Source organism: Pseudophryne corroboree, chromosome 2, assembly GCF_028390025.1.
Source record: "Pseudophryne corroboree isolate aPseCor3 chromosome 2, aPseCor3.hap2, whole genome shotgun sequence".
NCBI lineage: Eukaryota > Metazoa > Chordata > Amphibia > Anura > Myobatrachidae > Pseudophryne > Pseudophryne corroboree.
In genome coordinates, this window is record NC_086445.1 from 464,920,876 (window position 1) to 464,946,540 (window position 25,665).

The window sequence follows — 25,665 nt, forward strand, 5'->3', positions numbered from 1 at the left end:
CAGCTCCTGTCATTTTTCAAACAGAGCCTTTAACATGGCAGTTAATAGCTGATTGACTGGTACACTTTTCAGCGTGCAATTTATCACTCTCCAAGGCTTGATAAATCTGGGTGCAAATTTGATGCTTCCATCTTAATGGTAAAAAAGAAAACTAAGTGGTCCTAGAAAAGGAATGATACATCCACTTGAATAGAGCTGATCGGTGTGGACTTCAACATCTCTGATTTCATTAAAAATGGGCTGTGGTCAAAAAATTAAGATTGTTACGCCTATCAAAGATGTCCCATGGATATCACCAAAATGGAGATTATAGGAAGGGCTCACAACCAAGTTACCAAGTGATGTAACAACATGGTTGCAGTACAATTTGGTCACACACAGCACCACCGGATCCATTACTGTCTCCTGTCTGTATGAAATTAGCTTATTGTAAAATATTTGCTCAATGTCTGCACAACGCTATGATGGAACGCATGCTACTGTAGGAAAAAAGATTTTTTTTTATTTATTTTTTATTTCCAATTTCAATACTGTCTTACTAGCTAAACAAATGGCTTAACCCTTAATTTAGTTTGATCTAACACAAAAAATGGAAAATAAGATTTACATACAGATATAAACCTTTTCCACACATCTGCTAGTAATCCCAGGCTAGGATGTGGCATTTGTGAATATACAGAAACCTGATTCCTCAGGCTTACAGTCCCTCGCCAAACGTTTTAGAGAGGGTCTGGAATTCATAACTTATGTTTTTTTTCTGCATGAAAGTGCCTTTCATATGAGTTTACCTCCTGTCCAGCTAGACACCATTGCAAGACTTTAGAACACTACCTACAGAGATAGGGTATATAAGGAATACCTTGTGCTGCAGAGGAATACAAGACACCATTGTATACTGACAAGCACTTGGAAAGGACATAATTTCAGAGGTAAAGTAATAAAAAAGTTTGTTATTTTTTTCAGGAGTGAGAAGCACATTAAGAAAACAAACACATGCTCATTCCAAGTTCAGAAATGAATAGAGTTTTACATATTACAGGTTAGTGTTCTATTTAACAAGCAGAGTATGTTAAATCCATAAAGTGGGATTTACTACAGTGTGCAGAGCAGAGTTGCTTTTGAACGCTGTGTATAATTCTAAGATTTATTGGTTGCTGCTTGTGTACAGTAAGACTGTCATTTTGTCTGGAGAGTGTTGATCTCTTTAATGCTACATTATATACACGCATATTGTTTGAAACTATTATGAAAAACATTAAGGATTCAAATTAAACACAACTTTGCATTTTAAAGATTTAGTATTATTATGTAATGTAACTGATTTCAGAGTTCCTGTACGGCTAAGCTTGGATATAAAACACATACACATACTGAATTATACACTATTGACCAAAGACTTGAAACCATTTTATTTATTTTCACTGTATATTGGTAACATTGTACGAAAATATCTTGTTTTAACATGTTTAATAAAGATCATATGTATAATATAGCAAGAGTGGCTTACTCCTCTGTATATTATTATTATTATTATTAGTATCCTTTATTTATATGGCGCCACAAGGGTTCCGCAACGCCCAATTACAGAGTACATAAACAAATAATCAAACAGGAAAATAGCAACTTACAGTTGATGACAGTATAGGACAAGTACAGGGTAAATAAACATAGTTACATCAGCAGATGACACTGGATATTCTGATCTTGTCCATCATAATGACATTTTTATATCTGATTTTCCTTATTCATATTGTGCTAAATTTAAGATTATACGAGGGAATCTCTGGTTTCATAGATATATTTGTTTTTGTTTTGTTTTGGGAAGTCTTGTCAAATTGGGTTTTTTAGAATGGTTACACATTTAGTGCAATCGCATTATAGAAATAGTATTGATATTGTTCTAAATGTAAATTGTGTCTATTTGTTCTGTTATTTAATATTTTAAATACTTTTTTGAACACTTTTTGGAATTGATTTTTTATTATCCAGATTTTTATGTTGGGAATACACTGGTTTGTTTAATGGGTCCCTTCTTAAGGATTCAGTATAATAAGGATCTAACAAAGCCTTTGCTACAGTTTAAATCAAGTCTACAGAACAGTTAGGAAGGACCCTGTACTGTACTGTACTGTACTGTTCTCTCTCAGGGGCCTGTCCTCTGCCTGGGGAAGTCCTAGTGATGTCACTGTGCTGACGTCACATGATCTCTTTTCCAGATCAGGAAGCACTGTTGTACATAGATATAGCTTTCATGGTGTGAGCTGTGAGTGGACTGCAAGGAAATAAATGAATACATGGCTTTTATTATATTTTTACACTTAGGTTGCTTTAAAACTGAATAGCAGGGTTATGTTACTATCCCACCATTTTTAAATCAGCAGACAAGTGGTTAATTTTTTTCTAAATGATTGTATAATATTCCTTTATAATCAAACTACTGTGTTTATGCCCTCTTACTACAACTGACTACACTGAATACTAAGCAACATATGCAACTGATATTATAATTCATTAGATAAAGCTTTGTGAGCATATTTTTTTAATATTTACATAACCCCCCTCAAAAGCTACATTAATTATTGAAAAATACTGTATTTTGCTATTTGGAATGCCTTTTTGGGTCAATGTATCATGCCTCAGACTCTGGGATACAGAAAAGAGCCCATTATGGCAAACTTAAGTCTAATTATAGAGTAATCGCTTAGGATAATGCGGCAGAACTAATATGCATGCACAATATGATAATGGTAATATGCATGCAAAGCCACTGGACCGCACATGTGCAAGCACTGCTGAAGGATTCATCTCCAAAACGTTTTGGGCGGTTGTAGCCTGCAATGGCCATCTAAAGATAGAGATTAGAAAATGTAGTAAGCATAGATAACTAAGGGGACTGCTTAACAAGGGGCTTGATTCAGGTTTGGACGGGAAGACCATCTCTGCTCAGATATGGTAATGCAGCAGGAGGCACCTGGTATAAGTAGATGCCTCCTGCGTGCATATGCGATACAGTGGTGCCTCAGAGGAAGCAGCATTGGCTCCCCTGCGACACCATTGGCCAGCTGAGTAACCCATGAGATTATGCAGACCAGCCTCCTCATCTACGTTGCTGAGGCCAGGAAATCTCTGTCAGCCATTACCACCCCCTCGTCCGATGACGCAGGACCCATACTGCACATGCATAATGCAGGTCCTGCTCATGCGCAATGTGCTGAAGATTGGTACATTGCAACATTCCCCTTATAACCACTGGATCTGAATCAGGTCCAAGGTACTTAACAAAATTTCTTCTGTGTTACTCTCATTTTCAGAGGATTGTCAGCATTTGTAGTCAGAGCTGTAGAGAGCTTCTCCGTGCCCTGGGTGGGGTCTAATCACACAGGTATTGCCATGCCCACTATAAAAAAAATAGGTCTCAAAATGAGTTTTTTCACACAGGAACAGGGGAAACCCTACCTCCTTATCTAGGGATTAGGGTCCAGACTGTTCATTTGTACTATACATAACATTACACATGTTACCTTATACTGCACAGGACTATAGTGTATTTGTACAGTACATTGCTGTTCTTAATATGGTACATTATCATGCATGCACTAACAGTATTTACTATATATATTTATCAAAGGGCCCAGCCCATGCACTCTTTAATGGTAAGCCAAGCTTCTGTGGCAGATAGGCACACCCACTCTGGAAACTGACCACACCCCTAAACATGGGCCCCCACTACTACATTCCCCCGTTGGGCCCTTCATGCACCAGTCCGACACTGGCAGCATGTGGCAGGTCTGGGGAAAGAGGCTGCTGCCACTGATAGGTGAGTGTGTGTGTGGAGGTCACGCAGACCCGGGTCCTCACTGGGCCCCCTCAAGAAGCCCAGCCATTAGTACCAGCTCCTCCGTCTTGGCACCACTGTTTGTAGTATGATTAATAGACCCATGTATAATAAGGTCAAGTGGACTTCCATAAAATCCAATATACTGAGAAAAACGTGTTCAACAATTATAAAGTACAATACATTTGCTAAGAAACTATACAATAAAATAAAGTACAACAAATAAATTACACTGCTCTTTTTGCTATAATAACATATATTACACAAGGATTGTGTAACAACAATAATTTGCCCTTTAAAAAACAGATAACTGTATTTCCCCATTGAAAATTATGGCAGAAAGCATGTTACTTAAAATGACTTTGTTCTAAACAGACGTACTTAAATAAATAATGTCATTGATACACCTATGGATTTCTCTCTTTTTTTATTTATTCAAATAGATTCAAAGATTTTGCTGGATATACAGTGATCTGTAATTTATCAAATCAATTTACTATAAACTGAGATAATTATGAAAATGAATGGAATTATCCACTAATGGGTAGAGTTTAATTAGAAAATGTAAAACAGACAGCCTGACTACCCTGTACAGTATGTACATTGTTTATCAGTTGTTAATAGGCCACAGAGTACGAGTCTTAAAATGGATTTAATGCTTAGGCCAGTGGTTCTCAAACTGTGTGCCGCGGCACTTTGGGGTGCGTCAGAACATTTTCAGGGGTGCCTTAGTTTGGTGGTCCAGGACCAATTCAAATTATTTATGGTCAATGTAATAGGCAAAACCAGTGCTTGTGGCTTCCAATCATAAAATATGTGCACAAACAGAAGCACATCCCTGTACACCACATAACTGATCCTAAGGATGACATACTGTATAAACACAATTTACTTCATTTAATATTGCTTTGTAAATTTCTCAATAAGAAACTTTTGGCCTAGGGGTGCCATGAAAAAATTCTGATACTCTAGGGAACCGTGATTTAGAAAAGTTTAGGAACCACTGGCTTAGCTTTAATGGAATAAGTATAAAATAATTGCTTTCTGTCTATAGTCAATTAGCAAATGTACAGTAGCAGCCACATGAACTATATATAGTGAGAGAGTTCCCAGACATTATTGCCATGCACACATGTTTAAGCAGGAATGCTTTGCATGAGGGTGTCATGTGGAGTCTGACTGACATACACATGAAAATATGCAATGAAGATACTAAAACCTGAATGAACTTACTGTATTTATACATTGTGCCAAATATATATATATATATATATATATATATATACACACACACACACACACACACACACACACACACACACACACACACACACACACACACATATAAATACTGTATATGTTGTATATATATATATATATATATATATATATATATAGAGGAGATAACGTCAGGCGGCACTCACGGATTTCAAACAAACAAGTAAGGAGACAACCCCTGCTTGTAGACTTAACGTTTCGGTTTATTAACCGCCTTCAGAAGTAATGACATACAAAAGTGAACATACTTACCTTTATACATGAATAAAACCACCACGTGCATTGTCCTCCGTTCCTCTGACGGACGGACTTCCGGTTTCGTCATCATTCAAAGACAGCACTGTCAAAGAGATGACGTATACCGGTGTGACTAAACCATCACCATAGTAACGTAACAACATGGAAACACAATAACAGAAGCATGTAATGTTTCTACATAATCTTTACAGAAACAGGTATTAAAATCGCACTGTTTAGAAACGATTAATGAAAAGTCTAATAAATCCACATAATGCAGTCATAAATAACTTAATCAATGACAATATAAAGAATTATTATGGCCGTACTATTACATGAAGCTGACAAGAGACAGGGTTTCATTGAGACCATATGGGGCCACGGTGTTAAGCCGATGTATCCATCGTGCCTCCTTCTGCAATAAAACCCTGTGTCTGTCTCCACCTCGTTTAGAGAAAGGGACTTGTTCCAACATTTTATAGCGCAAAGCTGCCAAGGTGTGATTGCTTGACTTAAAATGTTTAGCTACGGGCTGATCTATATTTTTGCCTTCCAAAATTTGCTTGATGGCACTCCTATATATATATATATATATATATTGCATTCTACTGGATTACTGGACTATGCAAGGGGAATCAAACAGGAAGTCAATGAAGCTATATATAAAGGACATGGTATGTGTTAATCAGCACTATCTGATGGCTGAACAGCAACAAACTGCACTATACAAAAGGATGATGGGGAGACAGCATACACAAATAGTTACTGGGGGAGGGGCTAACAAGAAATGGAACATGAAGTAAGGAAAGTTAATCTTGTAGCATATTTAATTAAAATTTGGATCAATGACACTACAAAAGACACAGGCCCTTGGAAGACCCAATTTAAATGTAATGACATTACTTTTTGAATAATATAAAACAATGGCCAAGAGGCAAACAATTAACATGGTACAATTTCGTTAATGCAACACACATTGGGGGAGATTCAAATGTTTGAAAAGTCAGTTGGGAGTCTGTTTTTTCCTATCTAATAGACAGGAAAAAACAGACACCCAAACAACTTTTCAAACATTTGAATCTCCCTCATTGACTTTTAAAGGAAACACTTTGCATTGTGCCAAGTGTGTTTCCCAAAGCATAGTTTGGAAATTTACAGCAATACATTTTATTTTCACCAGTTGATAGTTTGATAGAATTGTACTACAAATTTTTATAATGATGCACAAAATGGCATCCGCAGCCCTGAAAGTGTTAATTTTCAGTGCTGCAGCACCATTATTGGGAAATATCGGAACTAGGCACCATGTGAATATGTTGAAAAATGTATTTTAATGTACATGTACAGGTAATGTACAACAGTTGATTCCCCCCCTCCCTGTGTTTCACACTGGAAGAGTGTAAATGTGATAGCAAGGTGCCATAACACAAAATTAAGTCTGGCGGCCGAGGCGCGGTATTCAGCACTGCAGCAGTTAAGTCCCAGTGCTATGCACCACGGCCTGTGTAATTAGTGAGGTGAGGACACTGTGAAGGCAGATTACTGGGGACCAGGGGAGCTAGTGCATTTCAAGTGCAGAGCATATACAAATAAAACATGTTTATGTATATAGTTATGGAAGAGATCTCACTGACAGCATCTAATCACCTAGCCATATTTATGACTACTTATTTTTACTGGCTGGAGTTTAAAGAGTCTGCCAAATATAAAGAATTAGTGGTTTAAGGCCCCTCCCCCCTTGAGGATACTTCTGTGTTTGATTTTTTATTTACCTTCTGGAGAACCCCTATTCCCTTTCCTCCCGCATTTACCCTCTCCTTTTTTCCCACTACCTACACCCTCTTTGTCTGTCTGTGTTGTGTTTATTTCCCATTTGTTATTACATTTAAAACTTTGGGTACATTGGTCCACATTATAATGTTATCTTTGTCTTAAAAGTTCTTCTATTTTACTGGACAGTGGTTAAAGTGGGGCGGAACGGGGCGGAACTGCGTTCCGTCACCTCTAATTGCAGGCGGAACTAGTTCCGCCTCCGCCCGGCCACAGGATCAGGTCCCTGCTGCATTGCAAAGGTGGCAGCGGCCGCCAGACAATCCCGGCTCGCAGACCGGCTGCAGCACCAATCAAAAAAGGGGGCGGCTTTTTTAAAATCTGGCGTGAACCAATCACGGCTCGCGGACCGCCAGCCAATGAGAAGCTGCCATGTGGCAGCTTCTCATTAGCTGGCGGTCCGGGAGCAGTGAATGGCACACAATTGGCGCCAGATTCAAAGTGCGGCCTCGCTGCTTTGCAATAGCAGCCGGTCCGTGAGCCAGGACTGTCTGGTGGCCGCTGCTAGCTTTACACCGCAGCCGGGGACCTGATGCTCCAGCCCACAGCCACTGAAGCACACAGCCACACTGAGGAGAGTGCTGCTGGACTGAGGAGCAGCAATGACAGTGGCGAGGATTTGACGCCGGGCAGCTCATGGACCGGCAATGGAGAGACAGCGGCGGCATTTTTGTGGCGCCAGCTGCGAGCAAATTGCGGCTAGTGACCCAACAGCCAGACGGCGGATTAACGCAGCAGCCTTCAGGTGTCCCGGCCTTCAGGTACCCCGCATCTTTGTCTGTTACCATGCGACAAGCACACAACCTCCCTGCTACTGTCAATTTCCTACCCCTCATTCATGTCCCTTCATTTTGCCAATAGGTTGCCAAGTGACTCCGGGCTCTGTATGCCCGCAGCAATGACCAGAGCTCTGCTCGGCTGTTCATAGACACTGCACAGTCGTGTGGGATTGGGGCAGATAGCTGTGTTATCTGGTGGGTGCAGGCTGACAGCGCATGAGTGGATGCTGAATTCAGTGGGAGCCTCTCACGGTCACCCTGCACGGCTGACTTCCACATTTCTCCTCTTGACAACCAAAGTCCGCTACAGTGACACTAGTGACTGTCTGTTTGGACACTTAGTTGTTTAAAACTCCCAAGGTGACTCCAGGAGGGGAGAAATCCTTTTCCACCTTCGGGAAAGAGATGGAGCTACAGGGTCTGGCAGAAGTGGGTAAAGGGTGCGGAGAAGGGAGAGAGCTGGTTGGCCTGCTCTCAAGCCTCCCTATCTGAGTCAGTACTTCAGTGGCATCAGAGAGATCCAGCTGCCACCTCCCACCTCATTGCATCCAGCCCCATGGAAGCTGCAGTGTCCTAAAACATATAGGATATGCACTTATTATGCAAAATATATCTAATTATTAGACACATTATTGCTACACTTATCGCATGAGGCCCCTGTTTCTAAAAAGTGAAGGGAATGTTCTGTGTGGGGAGATACTTGCCAGCGGTTGTGTGTAAGTGGCTCTGATATTGTGGGCATTGTGTGTGTAAAGGGCACTAGTATGTGGGACGGGCAATGTGAATAAAATTGTGCTACTGTGAGATATTATTTTGAATTGGGGTACTTTTGTGTGGCCACACCCCTTCCTTGTGAGGCCACACCCCTTTCTGTGGCGCGCGCGCCTTCGGCGCGCACTAAGCAGTAGGGGGTCATGGCGGAGGTGAGTTCCCCCACCTCTCCAGGACCACTTTAAGCCCTGTTACTGGACATGTGGATCTTTAAATAAAGAATACATAAAAAATAAACCATGTTTAAGATATGCCTTCAAGCACTGCAGCGATGAAAGATAGATTGTAGGCTGTAATTTAAGCCTTGTGCTCGGCACAGTATGTGCAAAAATTAAACATTTTATTAAATACACTCATGTCCTTGAAACTTCAAATGTTAGAAACAATGCCTGAACCAAAAATAAAGTTATGTATGCCATATAGGATCACCTGGTCCCACCAATAAAACATTGACTAAATAGTGTGCAACCTTCTGCTCTACCATTATGGCTTGGCAGTGGCACCAAAGCAGAAATGTACTAAATCTTTCAAAAACAACAAACACCCCATAGTCAAACATCGATCAGCAGAATAACTGTCTTTAAGATTAAATTCCATAAACTTTAATGAGTTTGGGGCAGAGTGAGGAGACAAAAAAACCTCACTCCATATCAATCTTAGTCATCACTGCACCTATCTCTTCTTCTTAACCAACTCCATTGCCTCCTTGAAGGACCAATAAATGACCCTGCATACATTTTTGGGATTGTATTATTAACTTACCCCTTTTACAGTTACAACAAAAGTTGTATTAACCTAAACTTACTCGCTACCAGCTGCGACTGAAGATATAACCAAATTGGGCAAAGGAGGTGTGACAAATGGTTAGTTCATATGAACTAATCGTATCTCTTTCATCACATTCTTCTTTACCACTACCAGTAATTCTTATGCAGGTTTGCATAACTAAGACAAGCAACCCTAATCACCTGCACCTGCAAATTGGAAATCCTCCCTAAACCCTTTTTGTAAAAACACAGTGTCAGCCCTGTCAAGGTACCCCCACCTGATATCCCTACCATATCCCTGACACAATCCATTGCTGGGTGTCTTCCCCTGCATTGCATGCAGTCATGGTAGAATGTACAAAGGGCTCTCCAGTTACATTGCCCATTATTGAATGCAAAGTAACTCCCCTTCACTCCATTTTGAGTGCTAGGCCACCCCAGCCCAAGAAATGTCTTGACGTGCTGCACACAGATAAAACCTTTCCCAGGCCTGAGTGACAGCTAGCTAATCCTAAATGTCCTTACAATCAAAGCTAAAACATTACATACCATACTACTTTCTTCTAAATTCCTCTTCATGCGCCTCTCATGTATTTTCCTTATACTTTGTGAACATGCCATGAATCAAATCTACAGTATGTATCCTTTACCATACTCACGAGGTCATAACCTATCCTCAAATAGTGCCAAATAACACCATTTGGCGCACCACAGATTTCCCTTACCATGCAACTTTCTTTAACAATATGCGTTTTAATCTGCTACTTTATACCAATTCCTTTGTGACAAAAATACTAACCCTAAATACTTAGGGCCTAATTCAGCATCATACGCTGAAGTGCTAAAATTGCTATTTGCCTAGTTTAGCATTCCAGCGCTCCACTGGTGTGCGCGCATGTGCAATGTCTTAAACTGAGTTCTCTTCAGAAAGCAGTCTAAGTCTTGGTGGGGGGCAGTGACGGTGTGTCAACGTTGCATTTTGTCACCATTTGGGGGAGGTGTGTCTGGACTGTTTGTGGGGCGGGCTGCGGCAGCTGCATGACGTTACAAGCAGCCACTGCGACCCAAAAGATGGCTGCCCGCCGACTGCCTTCGCAGTGCTGGGCGTCCCCCCGCGTTAGTGTAAAGGGTTGTAGTTGTGTGATTTTTTGCACAACTACAACCCATGCTGAATTAGGCCCTTACTACACTAATAGCGAAATAGGATTCAAAAATTCAGGAAAATGTATGCAAACACGGGAATTGCTACTCAAGGAGTGATGTCTAAGTCGGACCATGTGCAAAAAGGATAGGTGTAGACATGTAGCAGGCCATAAAAATTTACATTACCCCAACCATTTATGTATGTCTTGTGTGCCTCCTCGCCTATCTACTCTTAGCTTCATCCAACTCCTCTTTAGCATCCTCTGTAATGGAAAACATACCTACATAATTTCCTTTCGGAATTTTCTTGTATACTTTAGTGTGTAATCCACTAACAACCACCTCATCATCACACTGTACCATATCTAGTGATGAGCACCGGAAATTTTTCGGGTTTTGTGTTTTGGTTTTGGGTTCGGTTCCGCGGCCGTGTTTTGGGTTCGAACGCGTTTTGGCAAAACCTCACCGAATTTTTTTTGTCGGATTCGGGTGTGTTTTGGATTCGGGTGTTTTTTTCAAAAAACCCTAAAAAACAGCTTAAATCATAGAATTTGGGGGTCATTTTGATCCCAAAGTATTATTAACCTCAATAACCATAATTTCCACTCATTTTCAGTCTATTCTGAACACCTCACACCTCACAATATTATTTTTAGTCCTAAAATTTGCACCGAGGTCGCTGGATGGCTAAACTAAGCGACCCAAGTGGCCGACACAAACACCTGGCTCATCTAGGAGTGGCACTGCAGTGTCACGCAGGATGGCCCTTCCAAAAAACACTCCCCAAACAGCACATGACGCAAAGAAAAAAAGAGGCGCAATGAGGTAGCTGTGTGAGTAAGCTAAGCGACCCTAGTGGCCGACACAAACACCTGGCCCATCTAGGAGTGGCACTGCAGTGTCATGTAGGATGACCCTTCCAAAAAACACTCCCCAAACAGCACATGACGCAAAGAAAAAAAGAGGCGCAATGAGGTAGCTGTGTGAGTAAACGTTAAAAAAAAACGCGCTGAGCCTGGGATTTGAAATGCTTGAGCTGCTCCGTATAGTGGTAGTACTTTTAAATGAATGAACTAGAGCGCTTGAAAATTATGTGAATGTAACAATGAGTGTAGTGGAATGGCTATGTTGTAGCCAAATGAACAATGTTACTTAGTGCAATACCTGTGAATAAAACTTTAGGTTAAAAACAAACAAAAAGGACGTTGATGTTTACAGCCCTTTTGTGTAAATTGCTGGGATTTCCAAGTGTTGTTTAATAATTGCGGGGGTTCCGTAATAAGCCGTGCCGGTCCGTGTGTAAATTGTCCAGAGCACCTAACTTTCCCTATACTACCAACCTTGTTATGGGTGATGTCCGTCTTCCTCCGGCTGGCTCCCCTGCTCCGACTTGTCCTCTTCTCCGGCCGCCGCTCACTCGTGCTGTGCGGTGCTCAGCGAGTCATCACAGTCCCGGTCTGTCAAGCGGCTTGTTATAGGTGACGTCCGTCTTCCTCCGGCTGGTTCCCCCGCTCCGACTTGTCTTCTTCTCTGACCGCCGCTCACTTGCGCTGTGCGGCGCTTAGCGAGTCACCACGGTCCCGGTCTGTCTGGCGGCTGTGATGACGGCTTCCAGACAGTCAGCTAAATGCTGATGGGGAGAAGCAAATAGATGTAATGCTTGGTTCTTTGTTATTTTCCCAGTCTTTCCTCCGACGCGTTTCAGGCGCACTGCCCTTAATCACGTCACGCAGGATGGCCCTTCCAAAAAACACCCTCCAAACAGCACATGACGCAAAGAAAAAAAGAGGCGCAATGAGGTAGCTGTGTGAGTAAGCTAAGCGACCCTAGTGGCCGACACAAACACCTGGCCCATCTAGGAGTGGCACTGCAGTGTCACGCAGGATGGCCCTTCCAAAAAACACTCCCCAAACAGCACATGACGCAAAGAAAAAAAGAGGCACAATGAGGTAGCTGTGTGAGTAAGCTAAGCGACCCTAGTGGCCGACACAAACACCTGGCCCATCTAGGAGTGGCACTGCAGTGTCACGCAGGATGGCCCTTCCAAAAAACACTCCCCAAACAGCACATGACGCAAAGAAAAAAAAAGGCGCAATGAGGTAGCTGTATGAGTAAGCTAAGCGACCCTAGTGGCCGACACAAACACCTGGCCCATCTAGGAGTGGCACTGCAGTGTCACGCAGGATGGGCCTTCCAAAAAACACCCCCCAAACAGCACATGACGCAAAGAAAAATGAAAGAAAAAAGAGGTGCAAGATGGAATTGTCCTTGGGCCCTCCCACCCACCCTTATGTTGTATAAACAGGACATGCACACTTTAACCAACCCATCATTTCAGTGACAGGGTCTGCCACACGACTGTGACTGAAATGACGGGTTGGTTTGGACCCCCACCAAAAAAGAAGCAATTAATCTCTCCTTGCACAAACTGGCTCTACAGAGGCAAGATGTCCACCTCATCATCATCCTCCGATATATCACCGTGTACATCCCCCTCCTCACAGATTATCAATTCGTCCCCACTGGAATCCACCATCTCAGCTCCCTGTGTACTTTGTGGAGGCAATTGCTGCTGGTCAATGTCTCCAAGGAGGAATTGATTATAATTCATTTTAATGAACATCATCTTCTCCACATTTTCTGGATGTAACCTCGTACGCCGATTGCTGACAAGGTGAGCGGCGGCACTAAACACTCTTTCGGAGTACACACTTGTGGGAGGGCAACTTAGGTAGAATAAAGCCAGTTTGTGCAAGGGCCTCCAAATTGCCTCTTTTTCCTGCCAGTATAAGTACGGACTGTCTGACGTGCCTACTTGGATGCGGTCACTCATATAATCCTCCACCATTCTTTCAATGGGGAGAGAATCATATGCAGTGACAGTAGACGACATGTCCGTAATCGTTGTCAGGTCCTTCAGTCCGGACCAGATGTCAGCATCAGCAGTCGCTCCAGACTGCCCTGCATCACCGCCAGCGGGTGGGCTCGGAATTCTGAGCCTTTTCCTCGCACCCCCAGTTGCGGGAGAATGTGAAGGAGGAGATGTTGACAGGTCGCGTTCCGCTTGACTTGACAATTTTCTCACCAGCAGTTCTTTGAACCCCAGCAGACTTGTGTCTGCCGGAAAGAGAGATCCAAGGTAGGTTTTAAATCTAGGATCGAGCACGGTGGCCAAAATGTAGTGCTCTGATTTCAACAGATTGACCACCCGTGAATCCTTGTTAAGTGAATTAAGGGCTCCATCCACAAGTCCCACATGCCTAGCGGAATCGCTCTGTGTTAGCTCCTCCTTCAATGTCTCCAGCTTCTTCTGCAAAAGCCTGATGAGGGGAATGACCTGACTCAGGCTGGCAGTGTCTGAACTGACTTCACGTGTGGCAAGTTCAAAAGGTTGCAGAACCTTGCACAACGTTGAAATCATTCTCCACTGCGCTTGAGACAGGTGCATTCCACCTCCTATATCGTGCTCAGTTGTATAGGCTTGAATGGCCTTTTGCTGCTCCTCCAACCTCTGAAGCATATAGAGGGTTGAATTCCACCTCGTTACCACTTCTTACTTCAGATGATGGCAGGGCAGGTTCATGCGTTTTTGGTGGTGCTCCAGTCTTCTGTACGTGGTGCCTGTACGCCGAAAGTGTCCTGCAATTCTTCTGGCCACAGACAGCATCTCTTGCACGCCCCTGTCGTTTTTTAAATAATTCTGCACCACCAAATTCAAGGTATGTGCAAAACATGGGACGTGCTGGAATTTGCCCATATTTAATGCACACACAATATTGCTGGCGTTGTCCGATGCCACAAATCCACAGGAGAGTCCAATTGGTGTAAGCCATTCTGCGATGATCTTCCTCAGTTGCCGTAAGAGGTTTTTAGCTGTGTGCGTATTCTGGAAAGCGGTGATACAAAGCGTAGCCTGCCTAGGAAAGAGTTGGCGTTTGCGAGATGCTGCTACTGGTGCCGCCGCTGCTGTTCTTGCGGCGGGAGTCCATACATCTACCCAGTGGGCTGTCACAGTCATATAGTCCTGAGCCTGCCCTGCTCCACTTGTCCACATGTCCGTGGTTAAGTGGACATTGGGTACAACTGCATTTTTTAGGACACTGGTGAGTCTTTTTCTGAGGTCTGTGTACATTTTCGGTATCGCCTGCCTAGAGAAATGGAACCTAGATGGTATTTGGTACCGGGGACACAGTACCTCCAACAAGTCTCTAGTTGCCTCTGCAGTAATGATGGATACCGGAACCACGTTTCTCACCGCCCAGGATGCCAAGGCCTCAGTTATCCGCTTTGCAGCTGGATGACTGCTGTGATATTTCATCTTCCTCGCAAAGGACTGTTGGACAGTCAATTGCTTGGTGGAAGTAGTAAAAGTGGTCTTACGAGTACGACTTCCCCTCTGGGATGACCATCGACTCCCAGCAGCAACAACAGCAGCGCCAGCAGCAGTAGGCGTTACACGCAAGGATGCATCGGAGGAATCCCAGGCAGGAGAGGACTCGTCAGAATTGCCAGTGACATGGCCTGCAGGACTATTGGCATTCCTGGGGAAGGAGGAAATTGACACTGAGGGAGTTGGTGGGGTGGTTTGCGTGAGCTTGGTTACAAGAGGAAGGGATTTACTGGTCAGTGGACTGCTTCCGCTGTCGCCCAAAGTTTTTGAACTTGTCACTGACTTATGATGAATGCGCTGCAGGTGACGTATAAGGGAGGATGTTCCGAGGTGGTTAACGTCCTTACCCCTACTTATTACAGCTTGACAAAGGCAACACACGGCTTGACAAATGTTGTCCGCATTTCTGTTGAAATACTTCCACACCGAAGAGCTGATTTTTTTGGTATTTTCACCAGGCATGTCAATGGCCCTATTCCTCCCACGGACAACAGGTGTCTCCCCGGGTGCCTGACTTAAACAAACCACCTCACCATCAGAATCCTCCTGGTCAATTTCCTCCCCAGCGCCAGCAACACCCATATCTTCCTCATCCTGGTGTACTTCAACACTGACATCTTCAATCTGACTATCAGGAACTGGACTGCGGGTGCTCCTTCCAGCACTTGCAGGGGGCGTGCAAATGGTGGAAGGCGCATGCTCTTCACGTCCAGTGTTGGGAAGGTCAGGCATCGCAAACCACACAATTGGACTCTCCTTGTGGATTTGTGATTTCGAAGAACGCACAGTTCTTTGCTGTGCTTTTGCCAGCTTGAGTCTTTTCATTTTTCTAGCGAGAGGCTGAGTGCTTCCATCCTCATGTGAAGCTGAACCACTAGCCATGAACATAGGCCAGGGCCTCAGCCGTTCCTTGCCACTCCGTGTGGTAAATGGCATATTGGCAAGTTTACGCTTCTCCTCTGACAATTTTATTTTAGATTTTTGAGTCCTTTTTTTACTGATATTTGGTGTTTTGGATTTTACATGCTCTGTACTATGACATTGGGCATCGGCCTTGGCAGACGACGTTGCTGGCATTTCATCGTCTCGGCCATGACTAGTGGCAGCAGCTTCAGCACGAGGTGGAAGTCGATCTTGATCTTTCCCTATTTTTAGAACCTCAACATTTTTGTTCTCCATATTTTAATAGGCACAACTAAAAGGCACCTCAGGTAAACAATGGAGATGGATGGATACTAGTATACTTATGGATGGACGAGCGACTGCCGACACAGAGGTAGCTACAGCCGTGGACTACCGTACTGCATCTGCTGCTAATATAGACTGGATGATAATGATATAAAAAATATATATATATCACTACTGCAGCCGGACAGGTATATATTATAATGACGGACCTGCTGGACACTGTCAGCACTGCAGACTCCTAAAGTAAGCTACTAGTATCAAGAAGATAGAAAAAAAAAAAAACACCACAGGTAGGTGGTATACAATTATGGATGGACGAGCGACTGCCGACACAGAGGTAGCTACAGCCGTGGACTACCGTACTGCGTCTGCTGCTAATATAGACTGGATGATAATGATATAAAAAATATATATATATCACTACTGCAGCCGGACAGGTATATATTATATAATGACGGACCTGCTGGACACTGTCAGCAGCACTGCAGACTCCTAAAGTAAGCTACTAGTATCAAGAAGATAGAAAAAAAAAAAACACCACAGGTAGGTGGTATACAATTATGGATGGACGAGCGACTGCCGACACAGAGGTAGCTACAGCCGTGGACTACCGTACTGCGTCTGCTGCTAATATAGACTGGATGATAATGATATAAAAAATATATATATATATCACTACTGCAGCTGGACAGGTATATATTATATAATGACGGACCTGCTGGACACTGTCAGCAGCACTGCAGACTCCTAAAGTAAGATACTAGTAGTATCAAGAAGATAGAAAAAAAAAAAACACCACAGGTAGGTGGTATACAATTATGGATGGACGAGCGACTGCCGACACAGAGGTAGCTACAGCCGTGGACTACCGTACTGCGTCTGCTGCTAATATAGACTGGATGATAATAATATAAAAAATATATATATATCACTACTGCAGCCGGACAGGTATATATTATATAATGACGGACCTGCTGGACACTGTCAGCAGCACTGCAGACTCCTAAAGTAAGCTACTAGTAGTATCAAGAAGATAGAAAAAAAAAAAACACCACAGGTAGGTGGTATACAATTATGGATGGACGAGCGACTGCCGACACAGAGGTAGCTACAGCCGTGGACTACCGTACTGCGTCTGCTGCTAATATAGACTGGATGATAATGATATAAAAAATATATATATATCACTACTGCAGCCGGACAGGTATATATTATATAATGACGGACCTGCTGGACACTGTCAGCAGCACTGCAGACTCCTAAAGTAAGCTACTAGTAGTATCAAGAAGATAGAAAAAAAAAAAACCACAGGTAGGTGGTATACAATTATGGATGGACGAGCGACTGCCGACACAGAGGTAGCTACAGCCGTGGACTACCGTACTGCGTCTGCTGCTAATATAGACTGGATGATAATGATATAAAAAATATATATATATCACTACTGCAGCCGGACAGGTATATATTATATAATGACGGACCTGCTGGACACTGTCAGCAGCACTGCAGACTCCTAAAGTAAGCTACTAGTATCAAGAAGATAGAAAAAAAAAAAAACACCACAGGTAGGTGGTATACAATTATGGATGGACGAGCGACTGCCGACACAGAGGTAGCTACAGCCGTGGACTACCGTACTGCGTCTGCTGCTAATATAGACTGGATGATAATGATATAATAAATATATATATATATCACTACTGCAGCCGGACAGGTATATATTATATAATTAATGACGGACCTGCTGGACACTGTCAGCAGAATGCGTTTATAGAATAAAAACAGCACACGACGAGTGTTTAACTTTTTCAGGCAGACAATCACAATATTCTGGTGGTCAGACAGTGGTCACTGGTCAGTCACACTGGCAGTGGCACTCTGGCAGCAAAAGTGTGCACTGTTAAATAATATGTACTCCTGCTACTGCTCCCCAGTCTCCCCCACAATTAAGCTGTGTGAGCACTGAGCACTCAGCACAGTCAGATATACATAGATGATGCAGCACACTGAGGCTGAGCACAGATATGGTATACTGTTACTGTGTCACTGTGTATCGTTTTTTTTCAGGCAGAGAACGGATTATATTAAATAATAATATAATAAAACTGCACTGGTGGTCACTGGTCAGTCACTAGTAAACTCTGCACTCTCTGAGTACTCCTAAGCTCCAGTAAATCAAGTGTCTCACTCTCACTCTCTCTCTTCTAATCTAAATGGAGAGGACGCCAGCCACGTCCTCTCCCTATGAATCTCAATGCACGTGTGAAAATGGCGGCGACGTGCGGCTCCTTATATAGAATCCGAGTCTCGCGATAGAATCCGAGCCTCGCGAGAATCCGACAGCGGGATGATGACGTTCGGGCGCGCTCGGGTTAGCCGAGCAAGGCGGGAAGATCCGAGTCTACCTCGGATCCGTGTAAAAAGGCTGAAGTTCGGGGGGGTTCGGATTCCGAGGAACCGAACCCGCTCATCACTAACCATATCATCCCCTATCTCCTGCCCAACACCTAAATTAACCCTGCAATATAAGTCAGGCCTTTTACCTTTACTCATAAGTATCCTCTAAATGATCCTAACAACCTTAGTGAGACTATCATATGATCCCTATGTAGCCATTCTATCAGTAGCAGAAACCTCAGCCGCTCCTAAATCCTTCTCCTCAAGTGAGAAGTGGTGCTCACCAACATACCTTTAGCTAGTCATGTCAACTGTATCCACTTGCCATCCAACTGTGTTAACCATGGAGTCCTCTGTTTCCATGCTGTGGTAATGCATACCTGAAGTCTACCCACTGAGGCCATAATTACCTGGAAGAACGAAAACATTAATAGAATCCCAAATTCTCAATGCCAGCTGGCAACAAACTTCATTATTGCAATGGCTGGTTACAAAAAAGTGTGTTGGAGAGACAAATTAGGTGAAGTGAAAATAAGATGGTACTGGGGGTAGGAGGAATAATACCTGTACAAAGGGGGCCCTGCTGTTCACTGGAAATACATCTATATATGGCATTGACTATTGGGAACAAGTTCTGGAAAGTTTCGCTTTCTGGAGCTTGATGCATATTGGCACTTAGAATCCGCTGTGGACCACTTTAGTGTATATGGAAAATGCGACAAACCTCAAAATGACAGTTTTATGAGGTTTGACCGCATTTATGTCATTGATACTGATGTGTAAAGTTTGGTGGCAGTGTTACAGTACACACTAGTGACATGTGATTGACCCAAGGACCATTCAACTGAAGCTTAACCAGGTTGTGTAGTTTATTGAGCAAGTGATGGTACAGTCGTACTCACTGTTACACTGGTTGAAGAGCATGAAGTGGAATTTGTATCAGAGTGGGGTTCAGACAGATCACTGAAAGGTGCTGGAACAATGCTCAATGCAGGTAATAGTCAATGCAGGTAAAACGTCTGTCTCCCATTGTGTCACTCATGTACAGTAACAAGATAGCACCGCACATGCGCAGTAATAGTACTGGTAGCCATCTTGGTAAGGGAATGTAGCATCATCCTGGGAGGAGCCATATTCTAACTTCTTTCAGATACATCTTGTCCAGAAACATGAATTAGATATAAACCTTTGTATACTGCAATTTGTACCCCAAGCACAATTTGTATTGAACTTACAGTACAGTGCTTACTGCTGAGTTTTGATTACGCATACTGGATGGCTACTGTGCTGCAGCACTAAAAGGTTGTTCATTTATAATTTACATTTGTAATGGCTCATTTGTGGTGCCAGCGGGTGAGTTTTGTGAATGCCAGTTGTCCTGGAGATGGGATCCACATTGTTCTTCCACTTTAGTTAAAAACTGCTAAAACATAAGTTCTGAAATGGTATACTCCTAACAGATCATTGGTAGTGACCTTAAACTCAAGAGCTATTTACAGTAAGAGAAAATAAGTAAAAAAGCAATGTATCTATTTAATACTATTGTTATGTACATTCCACCAGTTTATCACAAGTGCTGCACAGCATATTGCCAAATTATAAATGCAGAGAATGTCATTAGGCAGTTTATTACCACACATTACTACTGCTGAGAAAATGATATTATTATATAAATATTAAAGTCTACTTGATTGTTTTTATTATTGATTGATCATATTTATTACGTTAGTTATATAGCGCAAACATATTCTATAGAGATGAGCGGGTTCGGTTTCTCTGAAACCGAACCCGCACGAACTTCATGTTTTTTTCACGGGTCCGAGCAGACTCGGATCCTCCCGCCTTGCTCGGTTAACCCGAGCGCGCCCGAACGTCATCATGACGCTGTCGGATTCTCGCGAGACTCGGATTCTATATAAGGAGCCGCGCGTCGCCGCCATTTTCACACGTGCATTGAGATTGATAGGGAGAGGACGTGGCTGGCGTCCTCTCCATTAGAAATTAGATTAGAAGAGAGAGAGAGATTGTGCAGAGTCAGACAGAGTTTACCACAGTGACCAGTGCAGTTGTTGTTAGTTAACTTTTATTTATTTTAATATAATATATCCGTTCTCTGCTATATCCGTTCTCTGCCTGAAAAAAAACGATACACAGCAGCAGCCAGTCACACAGTGTGACTCAGTCTGTGTGCACTCAGCTCAGCCCAGTGTGCTGCACATCAATGTATAAAAGGCAAAGCTTATAATAATTGTGGGGGAGACTGGGGAGCACTGCAGGTTGTTATAGCAGGAGCCCCCAGGAGTACATAATATTATATTAATTTAAAATTAAACAGTGCACACTTTTGCTGCAGGAGTGCCACTGCCAGTGTGACTAGTGGTGACCAGTGCCTGACCACCAGTATAGTAGTATATTGTTGTATGTATTGTATACTATCTCTTTATCAACCAGTCTATATTAGCAGCAGACACAGTACAGTGCGGTAGTTCACGGCTGTGGCTACCTCTGTGTCGGCAGTCGGAACTCGGCAGGCAGTCCGTCCATCCATAATTGTATTACAATATATACCACCTAACCGTGGTATTTTTTTTTCTTTCTTTATACCGTCGTCATAGTGTCATACTAGTTGTTACGAGTATACTACTATCTCTTTATCAACCAGTGTACAGTGCGGTAGTTCACGGCTGTGGCTACCTCTGTGTCGGCAGTCGGCAGGCAGTCCGTCCATCCATAATTGTATTATTATTATAATATATACCACCTAACCGTGGTTTTTTTTTCATTCTTTATACCGTCGTCATAGTGTCATACTAGTTGTTACGAGTATACTACTATCTCTTTATCAACCAGTGTACAGTGCGGTAGTTCACGGCTGTGGCTACCTCTGTGTCGGCAGTCGGCAGGCAGTCCGTCCATCCATAATTGTATTATTATTATAATATATACCACCTAACCGTGGTTTTTTTTTCATTCTTTATACCGTCGTCATAGTGTCATACTAGTTGTTACGAGTATACTACTATCTCTTTATCAACCAGTGTACAGTGCGGTAGTTCACGGCTGTGGCTACCTCTGTGTCGGCAGTCGGCAGGCAGTCCGTCCATCCATAATTGTATTATTATTATAATATATACCACCTAACCGTGTTTTTTTTTTCATTCTTTATACCGTCGTCATAGTGTCATACTAGTTGTTACGAGTATACTACTATCTCTTTATCAACCAGTGTACAGTGCGGTAGTTCACGGCTGTGGCTACCTCTGTGTCGGCAGTCGGCAGGCAGTCCGTCCATCCATAATTGTATTATTATTATAATATATACCACCTAACTGTGGTATTTTTTTTTCTTTCTTTATACCGTCGTCATAGTGTCATACTAGTTGTTACGAGTATACTACTATCTCTTTATCAACCAGTGTACAGTGCGGTAGTTCACGGCTGTGGCTACCTCTGTGTCGGCAGTCGGCAGGCAGTCCGTCCATCCATAATTGTATTATTATTATAATATATACCACCTAACCGTGGTTTTTTTTTCATTCTTTATACCGTCGTCATAGTGTCATACTAGTTGTTACGAGTATACTACTATCTCTTTATCAACCAGTGTACAGTGCGGTAGTTCACGGCTGTGGCTACCTCTGTGTCGGCAGTCGGCAGGCAGTCCGTCCATCCATAATTGTATTATTATTATAATATATACCACCTAACCGTGGTTTTTTTTTCATTCTTTATACCGTCGTCATAGTGTCATACTAGTTGTTACGAGTATACTACTATCTCTTTATCAACCAGTGTACAGTGCGGTAGTTCACGGCTGTGGCTACCTCTGTGTCGGCAGTCGGCAGGCAGTCCGTCCATCCATAATTGTATTATTATTATAATATATACCACCTAACCGTGGTTTTTTTTTCATTCTTTATACCGTCGTCATAGTGTCATACTAGTTGTTACGAGTATACTACTATCTCTTTATCAACCAGTGTACAGTGCGGTAGTTCACGGCTGTGGCTACCTCTGTGTCGGCAGTCGGCAGGCAGTCCGTCCATCCATAATTGTATTATTATTATAATATATACCACCTAACTGTGGTATTTTTTTTTCTTTCTTTATACCGTCGTCATAGTGTCATACTAGTTGTTACGAGTATACTACTATCTCTTTATCAACCAGTGTACAGTGCGGTAGTTCACGGCTGTGGCTACCTCTGTGTCGGCAGGCAGTCCGTCCATCCATAATTGTATTATTATTATAATATATACCACCTAACTGTGGTATTTTTTTTTCTTTCTTTATACCGTCGTCATAGTGTCATACTAGTTGTTACGAGTATACTACTATCTCTTTATCAACCAGTGTACAGTGCGGTAGTTCACGGCTGTGGCTACCTCTGTGTCGGCAGTCGGCAGGCAGTCCGTCCATCCATAATTGTATTATTATTATAATATATACCACCTAACCGTGGTTTTTTTATACCACCTAACCGTGGCAGTCCGTCCATAATTGTATACTAGTATCCAATCCATCCATCTCCATTGTTTACCTGAGGTGCCTTTTAGTTCTGCCTATAAAATATGGAGAACAAAAAAGTTGAGGTTCCAAAATTAGGGAAAGATCAAGATCCACTTCCACCTCGTGCTGAAGCTGCTGCCACTAGTCATGGCCGAGACGATGAAATGCCAGCAACGTCGTCTGCCAAGGCCGATGCCCAATGTCATAGTACAGAGCATGTCAAATCCAAAACACCAAATATCAGAAAAAAAAGGACTCCAAAACCTAAAATAAAATTGTCGGAGGAGAAGCGTAAACTTGCCAATATGCCATTTACCACACGGAGTGGCAAGGAACGGCTGAGGCCCTGGCCTATGTTCATGGCTAGTGGTTCAGCTTCACATGAGGATGGAAGCACTCAGCCTCTCGCTAGAAAACTGAAAAGACTCAAGCTGGCAAAAGCACCGCAAAGAACTGTGCGTTCTTTGAAATCCCAAATCCACAAGGAGAGTCCAATTGTGTCGTTTGCGATGCCTGACCTTCCCAACACTGGACGTGAAGAGCATGCGCCTTCCACTATTTGCATGCCCCCTGCAAGTGCTGGAAGGAGCACCCGCAGTCCAGTTCCTGATAGTCAGATTGAAGATGTCAGTGTTGAAGTACACCAGGATGAGGAGGATATGGGTGTTGCTGGCGCTGGGGAGGAAATTGACCAGGAGGATTCTGATGGTGAGGTGGTTTGTTTAAGTCAGGCACCCGGGGAGACACCTGTTGTCCGTGGGAGGAATATGGCCGTTGACATGCCAGGTGAAAATACCAAAAAAATCAGCTCTTCGGTGTGGAGGTATTTCACCAGAAATGCGGACAACAGGTGTCAAGCCGTGTGTTCCCTTTGTCAAGCTGTAATAAGTAGGGGTAAGGACGTTAACCACCTCGGAACATCCTCCCTTATACGTCACCTGCAGCGCATTCATAATAAGTCAGTGACAAGTTCAAAAACTTTGGGTGACAGCGGAAGCAGTCCACTGACCAGTAAATCCCTTCCTCTTGTAACCAAGCTCACGCAAACCACCCCACCAACTCCCTCAGTGTCAATTTCCTCCTTCCCCAGGAATGCCAATAGTCCTGCAGGCCATGTCACTGGCAAGTCTGACGAGTCCTCTCCTGCCTGGGATTCCTCCGATGCATCCTTGCGTGTAACGCCTACTGCTGCTGGCGCTGCTGTTGTTGCCGCTGGGAGTCGATGGTCATCCCAGAGGGGAAGTCGTAAGCCCACTTGTACTACTTCCAGTAAGCAATTGACTGTTCAACAGTCCTTTGCGAGGAAGATGAAATATCACAGCAGTCATCCTACTGCAAAGCGGATAACTGAGTCCTTGACAACTATGTTGGTGTTAGACGTGCGTCCGGTATCCGCCGTTAGTTCACAGGGAACTAGACAATTTATTGAGGCAGTGTGCCCCCGTTACCAAATACCATCTAGGTTCCACTTCTCTAGGCAGGCGATACCGAGAATGTACACGGACGTCAGAAAAAGACTCACCAGTGTCCTAAAAAATGCAGTTGTACCCAATGTCCACTTAACCACGGACATGTGGACAAGTGGAGCAGGGCAGGGTCAGGACTATATGACTGTGACAGCCCACTGGGTAGATGTATGGACTCCCGCCGCAAGAACAGCAGCGGCGGCACCAGTAGCAGCATCTCGCAAACGCCAACTCTTTCCTAGGCAGGCTACGCTTTGTATCACCGCTTTCCAGAATACGCACACAGCTGAAAACCTCTTACGGCAACTGAGGAAGATCATCGCGGAATGGCTTACCCCAATTGGACTCTCCTGTGGATTTGTGGCATCGGACAACGCCAGCAATATTGTGTGTGCATTAAATATGGGCAAATTCCAGCACGTCCCATGTTTTGCACATACCTTGAATTTGGTGGTGCAGAATTTTTTAAAAAACGACAGGGGCGTGCAAGAGATGCTGTCGGTGGCCAGAAAAATTGCGGGACACTTTCGGCGTACAGGCACCACGTACAGAAGACTGGAGCACCACCAAAAACTACTGAACCTGCCCTGCCATCATCTGAAGCAAGAAGTGGTAACGAGGTGGAATTCAACCCTCTATATGCTTCAGAGGTTGGAGGAGCAGCAAAAGGCCATTCAAGCCTATACAATTGAGCACGATATAGGAGATGGAATGCACCTGTCTCAAGTGCAGTGGAGAATGATTTCAACGTTGTGCAAGGTTCTGATGCCCTTTGAACTTGCCACACGTGAAGTCAGTTCAGACACTGCCAGCCTGAGTCAGGTCATTCCCCTCATCAGGCTTTTGCAGAAGAAGCTGGAGGCATTGAAGAAGGAGCTAACACGGAGCGATTCCGCTAGGCATGTGGGACTTGTGGATGCAGCCCTTAATTCGCTTAACAAGGATTCACGGGTGGTCAATCTGTTGAAATCAGAGCACTACATTTTGGCCACCGTGCTCGATCCTAGATTTAAAGCCTACCTTGGATCTCTCTTTCCGGCAGACACAGGTCTGCTGGGGTTGAAAGACCTGCTGG

General features: G+C 43.4%; 1 protein-coding gene across 1 annotated transcript in view; it reads left to right on the forward strand.

Annotated features, from left to right (window-relative positions):
- Nucleotides 1-788: 788 nt before the first annotated feature.
- The window catches only part of ECRG4 (ECRG4 augurin precursor), a 44,590-nt gene continuing 19,713 nt past the window's right edge, over nt 789-25,665 (forward strand). Inside the window, exon 1 of the mRNA XM_063953797.1 lies at nt 789-929. The gene's annotated coding sequence lies outside the window, so the exon portion shown is untranslated. The remainder of the gene's footprint in view (nt 930-25,665) is intronic.